This window comes from Nicotiana sylvestris, chromosome 1, assembly GCF_000393655.2.
Source record: "Nicotiana sylvestris chromosome 1, ASM39365v2, whole genome shotgun sequence".
Classification (NCBI taxonomy): domain Eukaryota; kingdom Viridiplantae; phylum Streptophyta; class Magnoliopsida; order Solanales; family Solanaceae; genus Nicotiana; species Nicotiana sylvestris.
The window spans coordinates 55,251,152-55,260,734 of record NC_091057.1 but is presented as its reverse complement, the minus strand read 5'-3'; the positions used below and the strand labels follow the sequence as shown (position 1 = coordinate 55,260,734).

The 9,583-nt window shown below is 40.8% G+C and overlaps 1 pseudogene; it reads left to right on the top strand.

Annotated features, from left to right (window-relative positions):
* The first annotated feature begins 932 nt into the window (after positions 1-932).
* Positions 933-6,892, top strand: LOC104234207 (nucleoside hydrolase 3-like; annotated as a pseudogene).
* Positions 6,893-9,583: the final 2,691 nt, after the last annotated feature.

The following is a 9,583-nucleotide window of genomic DNA, read 5'->3' as shown; positions in this document are numbered from 1 at the left end:
TAAATACTTTTAAATTATAATACGTAGTCATCTAACTAACATGACTGAATTGATCATTTGTATAAGTTTTGATGATGTCCTTTCATTTTGAATTCACATATTATGCTAATGTAATATTTTTCGGCTTTAGATGGTTTAAATGCTAAAATCATCATATACCATTAGTAACGTGCAACGCATGTTCATAGATACTGGTATTATATAAATGAGTAAATTTTCGAATTGCGCTACTATTTTTATGCAAGGAAAATAATACCTCATTCATCTAACTTTTGCATAAAATGACAAACCCCTTCGAATTAACATTTTCAAGTGGTTTTTAACATTTTGAAACTCTACAAAAGAAATGTGATGATCTAAAAGGTCATCTTTTGTTTTAGAAGTCAAATCTGTGTTTCGAGGCCTTAAAACCCTCCTTTTGTCTCACCTCAATTGGCGTGTGCAGTTCGGACGTATATCTAGAAAGCCTTTATGTGAAACTTTGAGAAAAATGCTTAATTTTGCCTTTAAAATTGAATTAAGTTGACTCCGGTCAACATTTTGGGCAAACAGACCTACACCCGTGATAATATGGGGCTTGGGTGTATGCTCGAAATTGAATTCCGAGGTATTTTTTTGAAGCTTAATCGGTCCGAAATGGACTTGAAGGTATTTTTTTCCCCTCACTGTCTGTTTTTCAATTCTCAAATGTTGAATTGTGCATGTAGTTATATTATACGATTTAGGCCAAGCGTGCCAAAAAAAATTTCAAAAGAACTCACACTGTGAATATCCCTGCACCTTTTATATGTAGCTTCTTTTTTGTTAATCAACTTCCGACATGACGCTTTGTTTGCACATCCAAAACGAAGTACAATATGGCCCATCACCGAGATATTATTAGCTCGCATGGTGTGTCACTCACATCATCCGAGTATTCATAGCTACCAAAGCACACATTCTTCTTCTTATGCGTTCAGTGTTTTACTTTTATACCAGTTTGTTGACCTATACCAGCCCAAAAATCCTCTTAACATAGTGCCAGATATTGTCCATTTTGGACCAAGACTACACAGTTTTCTCAAAGGGCTCCCACCATTAAGAGTGTTCCTACTGTAGCTTCTTTTTCTTATCAACTTCTGATGTGGACTTTATCTGCACATCCAATATATTAGTATTATAATTGTATTAGTCTAACAGCTCATAATATTACTTTTCCTACAGAAAACAACTTGATAAAACCTTTTTGCTGCAGGCAGTAACCACTAGCACAAATGGATGGACTGATGCAGGGCATGCTGTAAATCAAGTGTATGACATGCTTTACATGATGGGGCGTGACGACATTGTTGTTGGAATGGGAGGCGAAGGAGGAATACTTCCCAATGGTACCATTCTGCCAAATGTTGGTGGATATCTCCCTATAATTGATCAGGTGAAGAAAAGCTCTCTGTGTTCTCTACTTCTCAACCAGTTCTGCAAGTTAAAAGTCATTTATTTAATGTCAAAATGCTGGTTAGTTATATATATCCATACTTTCCCTTTGATACTGGATATGCTTCTAAAGTTTCACTGATTTGTTAGGAAAATGGAACGGCTGGATATTGTAGATATCGACAAGCTATACCTATGGGTCTTGGAGGACGTTTGGACATCGACTCAAGCAATGGGTTCCGAAAGAGTTTCCTTCCACAGGTACCACTTTGCAGTGTTGCTGAATAGAGGTGTCATGATTCAAGCCCATGACACGTATTGTCCGCTTTTGGCTTAGGCCCGCACGGATTTGTCTTTCTGGCTATGCCACCTCGAGCTCCAAAAGCGTGCGTACCATGTTTGTCATGCCTTATAAAGCTCATCACTTTCCTCTCTCATTCCGATGTGGGATTTGCCTGAGGTGACATGCACACTCCTTCTTCAGAAGCATGCTAGCCTAGAAGCCTGCCAGTCCAACTTGATCCATACAAATTTCTTCTGGTCCAACTGTAGTTTTTCTCATTAGATCACATACAAATTTTGCACTATTTCTGCTAAGTAATCCACATTTGAAGAAAAATGTTGAGCACATTTACATAATGGGAGGTGGTGTAAGGTCACAAAATCCAACAGGTTGCTGTCCTAAGAATTCCAACTCTTCTTGCCAACCTCGACAGTGTGGTGACCGTGGCAATTTATTCATAGATTACACCAGCAACCCTTATGCAGAGTTCAATTTGTATATGGATCCTTTTGCTGCTTATCAGGTTTAATACAAAAAAAAAAAAAAAAAAAAAAATAGGCCTTTTCTTTCATGTGTTGTAGGCTTCTTTAGACGATCTTAATGATTAGTAACTGATATCAACCCTTATACTTTAGGTGATTCATTCTGGTATTCCGGTTACTCTTGTCCCATTGGATGCCACAAACACCATTCCCATAACTGAAAAGTTTTTTGAAACTTTTGAGAAGAATCAGCACACCTATGAGGCAAAGTACTGTTTCCAGTCCCTGAAAATGGCTCGTGATACTTGGTTTGATGACGAATTCTACAAGGTAATATGTATTTACAACATAGAAGGGGAGCCTTATAGCAACAGTAAAGTTGTCTCGTGTGATCTATAGGTCACAGGCTGTCTACATCACACCCTTGGGATGCGGCACGTCCCTGAACCCTGCGTGAATGCGAGATGATTTATGCACCGGGCCCTTTTTTTAACATTTTATTACAACATACATATACAATACCTTTGGATATGAAAACAGCAGTTGTAAATCTGATTTAGTAATGATAGTGTTGCTGTGATGCAGAGTTTCTTTATGTGGGACTCATTTATGTCTGGAATAGCTGCTTCAGTCATGAGGAAACGGCACAACCCCCAAGGAGAAAATGAATTTGCAGAAATGGAGTTCATCAATATTACTGTGGTTACTTCAAATAAACCATATGGTATATCTGATGGATCAAATCCCTTTTTCGATGGCCATAGAACTCCCAAGTTCACCTTAGAACGAAATGGAGTTCACAGTGGTCATGTTCAGACTAGACTTCGTGATCCATTTTGCATAGTCAAGAATGGGAGGGGCAGATGCCAGGTGAAGATCAATTGATTCATGTCATTATCTGTAATATGGTTTCTGGTTTTTGTCAATAGTAAGTGACGAGATTTTGTAATTCCCGAAACATGAATTATGCTTGTTTGTTTTAAAGATAGTCAAAGTTGGTAAAGCTACAACTTCTTTATGTTCTCAATCAACTAAGAAGAAAAATTTTGAGATAGGGTGATGTTACTGATGTATGATTTCCTTCTTATACTTCTGACTTTTATGATCTATTCTTTGTTTCATCATTTTACTTCTATAAATGTTCTGAGCTGTTACTGTTTATCAGGACAGTTGTACAAAAGAAGTTGTTGGTTCAGGAGGAGTGCCTGTTCTTGTTGCTGTAAGAGCAAAAGCCTAATCGAAATGCTAGCAGTGTTTTAGACAGAGAGTTTTATGTTAGCTTTCTGGATGTAAGTTTCAAAACTAATTTCTCAGTTAGACTTGAATTGGTTGTATTTTATATATTACCAGTTTCTTTCCTCAATGCAATATGAGCTTCCATATGCCTTCTTATTTAGTCTGGCCTCATGTTTGCTTGTGACCTTTTTCTTTTACACATTTTACATCAGGACAGACCTTATTGCTATACTTTTCATGGTTGCAGGTCTTAAACCAAAGAAAAAATTCTGGAAAATTCAACTTCTCTACACAATTTCCTTATTACAAAGAAAATCTTCACAAACCAGATTTCAGGGGCAAGCATCTTGGGAAGAATGTTGTGTTTGATATGGACATGAGTGCCGGAGATTTTCTAGCTCTCTTTTATCTCCTTAAGTTACCAGTAGAAGAAATCAATCTCAAGGTATGATGGCCTTCCATATGTTCAGTCTAATAGCTTAAGCAATATTTACCGTCTTCTATTTTTAAGAATACCCAAAACAGACTGGATGAAGAATACCCAAAACAGACTGGATGAAGATATTATCTTGTTTTATTTACTATAAAAAACTGTTAGGAATTTATTCCTTGACTAAGCATCAGGTATAATTCCATGAAGTTTCTTAAAATGGGTACATTGCTTCAATTCATGCTCAAATGTTTGTTCAAGAATGCATTTTGTTAGTTCTATTTAGTTTTGGGGAAACTAATGATTCGTTGGCCATTTATGAGATACTTTCCTTTAACTGTGAGCAAAATTTGCTAAGTCTCCCACATAGGTTGAGACTTGAGAGAATGCGTTGTCATCTCCTTATATGATCTTGGTCAGTCCTTATTTCATGACCTATTTTTTGAGTTCTTAACGTGGTATCAGAGCAAGACCCATTCATATTCTTGGTTTACTGAATGTTCGACCGGACCCAATGTTTTATTGTCTACTCACCAAATGTCTAGTCCTGAGTGTCTGGAGGGTGCTAAGTGTCCCACATTGGTTGAACTAATGGGATGTTGTCTCTTAACTCTTTATATGGTTTGGGACAATTTACGACCAAATTCTGTAACTAACTAAGTTGAGGAAGCAATGGTTATCAATCTGCAATCCCTTCTTATAAATGGGGCACCCTAGTGCACAAAGAATCTCGCATTCGCGCAGGGAGAAGGGCCACACCCCTAGGGGTGTGATGTAGACAGCCTATCTTAATGCAAGCATTAATGGCCACTTTTTATATGCAATCTCTTCTTCTGTTCAGGCTATAATTGTGAGTCCAACTGGCTGGGCGAATGCTGCAACAATTGATTCTGTGTATGATTTGCTTCATATGATGGGTCGTGCTGACATTCCCGTTGGCCTTGGAGATATGTTCGCAATGAACCAGTCTGATCCTGTTTTCTCTGCAGTTGGCGAATGTAAGTACAACAAGGTTATCCCACAAGGTAGTGGCGGATTTCTCGACTCAGACACTCTTTATGGATTATCTCTTTCTTTGCCTCGAAGTCCTCGCAGGTACATTGTCTAGTCTGAATCTCTGCTTAATAGTAAATCTATGTAGAAAAATGCAAACTTGTACTTTCACATGTTCATTTGTGCACTATACGAATTTGCTGATATACCAGCTTGATCTAAATAATTTCAGATACACAGCTGAAAATTCTGTGAAATTTGGAGCTCCCAGGGATACTGATCATCCTGAACCCAGACAACCTCTAGCACTAGAAGTATGGGAGTCGGTGGTGAAATCACTTGATTCAGGATCCAAAGTTACCATTTTAACCAATGGCCCATTGACCAATATAGCGAAGATTCTTCTTGCAGGCAAGAACTACACCAAGGCCTTTCAGGCAAGTGTTTCCCTCTATCCTTGTTATCTTATGAGAGAGAGTTAAGAATTACGCATTCAAGAACCAATACTAATATAGCTACCTTAGTCGACTACTGGATCGAAATAATAAGGTGTTATGCAAAAGCTAACAAGCAAACCTTAAACAACAAGCAATCAGACAACAAAGAAAAAACATACTAAAAGAAGCATAACAATTTAATATGGTTTGGTCAATTGACTTAGATATGAGAAAACTTAAAAAAAGAATAAAAACTATCGAGAGACTCTCCCCTAAGCAAGACTCTTTTAATGACTACATTGTGGATGTTATTGTATTATCGTGTGAGAAGGAAGAATCCTTAATTTATAAAAGTGCAAAACTTCTCCCTCAAGAAAAGGATAAATATGATAGAGTCCTTTTCCACCAAGAAAACCTTTTCTACTAAGAAATGTAATTGTAATCATTATGGTAGAAAATCAAGGGAAACCCTAACACCAACATGATTTCCTAGTACCACGGTAGCATAAGTCAGTGGAATCAATAGTCTATTGTATCACTCAACTATACAAATATGTCAATGTTATACAGGTACTGTGTAGCTTAGATATATCTCTGGTTTGTAGTGGCTGACCACTACATAAAGGTTACACCGCTAAGAGCGAGTGTGGTTTGAGTTTACTGCTTCTAAAACAGGCATTCCTTAATGAGAAAGTATTGTCTTTGGAATAATGATGCAGGATATACTAATTGTTGGGGGACACATCAATTATGACAACACTGAGAAGGGAAATGTGATCAATGTTCCCTCAAATAGATTTGGCGAACTGAATATGTTTCTTGACCCTCTGGCTGCACAGACAGTTTTGAGTTCAGAACTTAATATCACTCTCATTCCACTTGGCATACAGCGGAAAGTCAGTGTATTTCCTAAAATTCTTGAACGACTTCACCTGACTAAGAGGACACCGGAAGCAATCTTTGCAAGGCGTTTACTGTCACGGTTACACAACCTGAGAAAAATACATCCTAGATACCAGCATATGGTACATAGCCCTCACCTTAATATATCCTTAATCTTTCTTCATAATACAGACTAAGTTGTATCATTTCTAATATTTCAGGATACATTTCTTGGAGAAATCCTTGGAGCAGTAGTTTTGGCTGGTGATTATTCTGTACTAAAATCTACATTTTCTGTCAAGAACATAAAAGTCACAGCTAAAGGAGTTGAATATGAAGATGGACAGATAACTATCGACAAAAAGCAAGGAAAATCAGTGAAAGTATTGCAGAATCTGGATCATTTAGCTTATTACTATGTTTTTGCAAATCGACTAAGTGATGAAAAGCAGTCTGCAGTAGTTGGAAGCTTTCATGAGCTGACAAGAATTTGGAGCACACCATCTAATTAGAAATAAAACTGCCCATTGCTCTTCTACTGTTTCTTTTCCCTTTTCCTAATTTTCTTTCTTCTTTTCTCTTTCTTTATGGTTTTTGAGTTTCATATAGGTGATTCTTTTCGGATATTCTAATTCTTGAAAACAATTGTAATTTACACGAAATCTTATTGTAGTTGTACTGTATGGTTTCAAGGTGACAATTATAATGAGGACATTTAAGTTTTTTCCCCCTCGTATCTTATTAGTGCCATAGTGAGAAGAGTTTACCTTCTATGCAGTTCACTAGCAATCTATCTAATAATTTTTCACATTTTTGTACTCTGTGTTGAATATACTGGGTTCTGTTGAACCCAATGAATAACGCTTTATCTGCCTATGGCTGCTATTAGGGGTGTACATGGACCGGATTGGTTCGGTTTTTATCAAAATCAAACCAAACCAACTATATCGGTTTGGATTGGTTCGGTTTTGTCGGGTTTTTCGGATTTTTTGTTACTAAGTCAGAACACACTCCTGTCGATCCTGCCTCTCCGGCCCCAGGAGAACCAACCTCGGGAACCGTCGCCCGGGAATTTGATACTCCGGGAACATATGGCTCGGATGATGCCCTCTCCTTAAAGATCCGGGACCGCCCAACGCCACTAAAAGCTCCATCACACCGCAGATGTCGGTCCCCCTTATTGTCGTCATCCCTCGGCTTGGTGGCCGACGACTCCTTCCCCTCTTCGGAAGAGCACTGCCTCGTCCCAAAGAATCGCCCTATATCTGCAAACGGCGAATCCAGTGCAAATTAAAGCGGAAAATATTACCTCGAATATACGAAGGCCAAAGCAAAGGCAACATACGCACATACCTTGGTATTTCACTCCCCATTCGGTACGAAATACAGCTCACCACCCGCGCTCGTCTCAGGTCGAATGGGTCACCAACTTCCGGACCCATCCGGGCAGGTCGAGGACTTCACCCGGCGTCCACAAAATTGCTGCAACAAGGGAAGACAACATTATTACTCAACTGATTTTCGCTATAAGGCAAAATCTGAAAAAGCGCCAGACGCCCCACTCACGTGCATAATTCCACCTTTCGGGAAATGGCAAAAGCCCCGCAGGGATAATGTCAACCGTCCGGACCCGGATAAACCAGCTGGCCCACTCTCGATCCTCATCTTCTTCGTCATCAACAACAAAAGGCGTGGATGAGAGGCACCTTAGAGTTAGCAGGCCCCGATGATGAAAGGGCCGATATAGCCTAACGAGGTGATCAAGCGTGAACTCGAGCTCAGCCTTCTTCGCAAAACGATATAGGTGTATGCTCAAGAATCCATCAGTAGAGTTCGTAATACTCTCATCTGGGGAAAGCACCTGCAGTGTTATCCCCTCGCTCCACCCGTAATATCTCCTAGCCAACTCTAGATGTTCCTCCTTTACTGAAGAAACAGTCTTCGGAATGAACCCCAGCGGATCCTGGGTGCCGGGAGCAGCACTCCCTGCTTCCTGACGGGCCGGCCCCGAAGTGCTCGCCATGATTTGGTAAAACTAATAGATCAAAGCAAGAGCGTGCACCAATGTTTTTTGCGCCTGAAGAAATGAGGAACCCTATGCCAAAGCAGAAGGGAAGCTATATAAAATAGTGAGGTCTTGTGAAGAAGCCGAAGCCGCCTCACATATATGCGAGAAGCAGCAACGACTCGCCTACCCGAGGCGAGCCCCGGGAAGCCAACAGCCTTGATACGGATCGATGGGTCGGTACCCAATCTGGAAAGCATCCTTCAACGAGAAGTCAAGATTCGAGGAGTCGTCCATATTATCTCCAAGCTCAAGATAGCATTTTATCTCGAGGATCCCCGACCTAAAGAAGACGGGCTTCGGGAAGCTTTCAACGCCATCACCCGACGAAAGGTAGGTACCTGGTCTCGTGGTTTCCCTCTCCTGAAAGAGAGGAATAAGCATGGGAAGCTCCAATCACGACTCCACGAGGGTCTGAGGCAGCGCCTGAGTACAGACAACTCCTCAGCATAATTCTACCCTATACGTATTAAAGGGGCTATCTACATCAGGATCAAAAGGGACCCCCGGGTACCCAAAGATGACCTTCATTCATGATAACGTTCCCGAATATTCTGGGATTCGACGCATGATCTCCATACAACTCGGAGGACCTCGATAGCCCGAGCCTATCAGATCAATCCAGGATTGGTCCTAAGTACGATGACGGGTTCGAAAGAGAGCCGCGCCGATCAGCAGAAGATCGAAAAGAACGCCTGCGCCCAAGTCGGATATCAGCAGTCGGTAAATAAAAAAAGGCATTCAAAGGGCCTCGAAGGGTATGAAAGCATACAAAAGTGAGGAAAGTAGAAGTCAGTAAATTTTATTCTTATTCATAAAAAATTGTGTACAAGAAGCCATCGAGGGGTCGTTACATACAATTACAAAAGCCTACAGGAGTCTACACCTAAAGCGGAGGAACGGAAGGATGTACATGTGATGAAACCCGGGCGCCCGGTCTGCCCTCGAAGATCCATCTCCGATATCAGCATCCTCGAGCGCCGCACCCTCGAGCGCGTTTCCTCGAGGGTGATTCCTTCGACCTCCACCTCCCATAGGTTCCCAGCTCAATCCCTCGAGGGATTCCCGCTGGAGAAGATGAAGAAGAGGAAAAGGAGGGGATGCAGAGGCGGTAGAGAAATGAGACATGGCCCGCTGAAGCGAAAGGTTGAAGATTCGGCGGGTCCCAACCTCAACGGCCGGTAGTGCCACTTTATCCCTTGGGAAGGAAAAAACCCTAGGGATGAAGTGCCATACTAGGCCCAGGTAGAAAAGTGAGCAGCGGTGTATAATCGTAATAGTTGTCTACATGAGGGGCAAACCGACTCCCTGTTCATCATCACCTCGGGCCAACAGCAGCAGCCACAGTGAACATATTAACGG